We start from the raw sequence: 4,177 nt of genomic DNA, 5'->3' as shown, positions 1-4,177 counted from the left end.
CAGTGCAAGCAAAATCCGCTGCTCGCGGATTTGCGGATTTTGCGGGAGATTCGCGAATCTCGCGGATTGCGAATTTCCCGAAAATCCGCAAAATCCGCGAGCGAAACGGATTTTCCGCCCATGCTTACCCGGGTTCTCCCTGGGTTTTCTTTTTTATGAAATATTATAATGTTCGTCTCTTTCCACAAATCCGGGGTCAGCCCAGTACAAACAATCCCATTAAAAAGATCTACTAACAAAACAATGATTTCTGATTCAATGCGCTTGTATACCTCCAAGGGAATGCCGTCGGGACCGGCGGCCTTCCCTGAGGCTAACTCCTGAAGGGCAGCCTTTACCTCCATTTCGGTAATGTCTCTATCGAGTTTTTCTTGAAGTGAGACATCAAGGCGCGGACCTGTGTCGCCCATATTAACCTGCTGTCCTCCGTCCCTTGCCTCCTCATCATACAGTCTCTGATAGAAGTCTCTAAAAACATGTAAAATCTCCTTAGCTTCTGTATATTCCCTACCCCTTTCAACTATCTTTGTAATTACATTTTTAGACTTCTCTTGCCTAAGGCGGAGAGCCAGGGCTCTACCGGCGTGTTCTCCAGTTTCATACCGGTTGGTTCTTGTAGCCTGATATTCCCCGATCACCTTCTGAGTAACCACTTTCTGTAGATCTTCCTTAATGGCCATAAGCGCATTGTGGCTATTACTACCATCCTCTCTTCTGAAGCGATAGCCTTAACATGCTCTTCTTCAATAATTGTTAGCCTCTCCAATTATTGCAATTCAGCCAACCTGTCTTCTTTCCTCAATTTAGCTGAAAAGCTAACAGTTTCACCTCTCAAAGTCGCTTTGAACGATTCCCATACTATAATACGGGATGAGCTATACCTATTGGCAGAGAAAAAATCATCAGACCAGCTCTTAATCTGGGTAACAAATCTAGCATCCTCCAATAATCTCCTCTCAAAAGACCAGGAGGATCCTACCCTTTCCCCACAAATCCTTTGATATGTAATTACCAAGGGATTGTGATCCGAGAGCACCCTCGGTAACCTAGATATGACATCTCTATTAATTTCCAAAGTGGAAATAAACAGATAATCCAACTTGGAGTGCTTCTGAGCTGGGTTTGAAAAGTAAGTAAAACCAGGGTTTTGGGGCTCCTTAGTACCCCAAACGTCCACTAAACCCAGTGATTCCATCAGTGCTTTTATCGCCCTAAAGACCCGGGGCTTCCGACCAACATAATTTACATTATCAACCCAGTTGGCTGAGATATTTAAATCTCCACATACTATTACAGGTGCCAGCTAACCAACTAATTCAACCTCCAAAAGATTGAAAATCTCTGGGTCGTCCCCGTTAGAGCCATAAATTACGCTTAGGGTAAAGCCCATTTCCAACTCTGAGATCACCCATCTGCCACAACTGTCTGCCTTCACCCTTTTAACACCTCCCAGAGACTTCCTAACCAAAATAGCGACCCCTCTGATCATTGAGGATTGTGATGAGCAGGCAGCCAAGTCAAACCCATTTAAAAACAGAAGGTTCCTCTTTGCCCAGGGGAGGTGCGTCTCCTGGAGACAAAGAACATCGATCTTATTAAATTTAACAAAATGAGCCAGTCTTTGTCTCTTCCTCCAGTCATTTAGCCACCCCCCCACATTTACTGTACAGATTCTGATGTCTGACATCCTGACTTTTGATTTGATGTACCAGCATGCCCTGCAACTTAAGCCTATTAGTTATTATCAAATACTCGTTATGTCCGAATACACTCAAAACCACTGTGATGCACTTTAAACTCCCTTTTTCAATTTTCATCTTTTCACACCCCCCCACCCCTCCACCCTACCCCCCTACTCACCAACCCCTCACTCTGTGAGGCGCACAGATCTTGTCTGTGCATGTGACGGACGTGCAGTATTTGCGGTGAGGACAGCACAAGAACAACTCTTTAGCAACTAAAAAGCCCATATAAAGAGAAAAAAGAAAGCAAGCAAAGTATTCACGCACTCGAAGCCCCTGTCCAATAACATATTTCCAGCTGTTTATACCATTCAGGATAACCCCTAGAGATAGACCTATTATCTGGGTCTATTTGCCCAGGCTATCAAGATACTCCTTGGCCTTGACTTCAGATGAAAAGTACATTGTTTTCCCTTCATTGATGATTTTTAACTGTGCTGGATTTATTAAATATGCTTGGAGTTTCCTGTCCTGAAAGGGCTTTATCAACCCCCTAAGACGCCAGCGTCTTTCCACAGTCACGTGGCAAAAGTCCGGACGGACGAAAAACAACACCCCATCGCAGTTTCTCCTGGCGTCCGGTCTTGCCCTCTCAGCGATCGCCTGTCGTAGTACAAAATTGCCCAGAAATATCAGCACCGCCCTGGGTTTGTCCCCTTCCTTAGCGTTCCTTCTTAATTTAAACGGGGTACGGTGCACTCTTTGTTGCTCCTTTGGCCAATCCAAACTCGACAGCTCAGGGAAAGCTTGCTGGAAAAGTTTGATGATATAGGCTCTGATGTCTGATCCTTCAGCTCCCTCCGGAATTCCTAAAACTCTCAGGTTGTTTCTTCGAAGCCTATTTTCCATCTCCTCCAGCTTCCACTGTATATCTGTCACTTGGGAGCATTGAGCATCGACCTTGGACACAGCCTCTGCCATCTCGGTTTCAGTTGCCACCACCGCTCTTCCAAATTTGACACTCTGTCCCCCGTGGTGGCACATGCCTTAGAGAGTTTCCGCACCACTCCCCGCATTTTTCTCATCGCAGCCTGTGATTTCCGACTGTCTTGGCGCGTTTCTTCCCTATGTGCTAGAATCTCTTGGTGTATCGTCTCGAGCAGGGACATTTGTGCCTGTTCCATCAAAGGGCTACCTAGGAGGGGCTGGTCTGAAGAATGGTCCCAGCTTAGTTGCACCTGCTCTTGACCCCAGACAGCCTTTTTTGATTTCACGGTGGTGGCCGGCAGATCATCCTCGGGTTCAGTATCTGACCCCACACAAGAGCTATACTCCTCATCCTCTTCGGACCACTCTGCCCCTCCATCCAAGACGGAGAAGAAGGCATCACTTGGATCGTTCTCTTTTTCACATCCACCTCCACCTGTTGCCCCGTCTAAGATGCTTCTACTTCAGCTACTGGAGACTCTAATGAGCCGGCTGTTTCTGCTTTAACAGCGATGTTATCCTCCCCAGTGCATTTAGCCAGTAAGTACGAGACGTTAGCGGGCTGCTCCAACCCTGGGGGGGGGCACCGTAGACTCCAAGTTCTCATTGCTAGTGGCTGCAGGCTTTACAGCTTCTATTACGCTATCAACTACAGTCAAAGTTATTTCTCCAGGTACTGGAGTCAGGGGGGTATGGAATGAGTCCCCTGTTCATGAGCCTCATCTGTAGTATTACCCTCTCCCAAATCCTTAGAGCCCTTCTCCTTACCCGCTTTGACCAGCATGTCCAAAACGGAGGCATTTGGCAGCCGGGTCTTGGGAGCTCCTTGTTGCCTCTTTTTCTGCTGATCCTGCTGGGGATATTCTTCCCCTCGTGTAGCATCTGAAGCTGCATTTTCGACTTCCTCTCTTGGTGCTTTTTTCCTTGTATTGCTCGTTTTCGAGCCCAGATTCTAATTAGTTGTCATTCTGCACTGGGACCACTGGGACCACTTCCTCTGCCGATATGCAGATCGGCTACGATCCCCGGCAAACTCTGTGCGCAGCTTCACCTCACTCCTGCAACTCCCGCTGCTCCGTCGGCACCGTGTCGAGTTCCGCGTACGATTCAGTTGCAGGCTCCGCCCTCCTCCCGAAGCGTAGCGGCCGGGAACGAAAGCCTCCAGCGCCTGCAGAACCGCCCTTAGTATCAGCCTCGCTGAGCCGTGACGGGCGAAAGCCACCAGCATTGCACCCGATCCAGCACTTCAAAAACCTCGATACACGGGTACGTTACCATCTGCAGGTTATAAACCGACAGACTCCGATATGCGCTAAACTTTGGGCTTCATTCAAGTCAGTGTCCTCACTGCCGCTCTGCACCGGCCACTCAAGCGGCCGCCATCTTGCCCCAAGCTCGCACCTCAAGGAAAACCCTAGTTCAAGCCTTAATTACAAGTTGTCTCAATAATGGGAAAGCTTTACTTGCAGGTGCAAATGAAACCTTACTGTCTGAATTGCAGGTGGTGC

This window comes from Lissotriton vulgaris, chromosome 3_1 (genome assembly GCF_964263255.1).
Source record: "Lissotriton vulgaris chromosome 3_1, aLisVul1.2, whole genome shotgun sequence".
NCBI classification, from domain to species: Eukaryota; Metazoa; Chordata; class Amphibia; order Caudata; family Salamandridae; genus Lissotriton; species Lissotriton vulgaris.
This window is presented reverse-complemented; position numbering follows the sequence as displayed.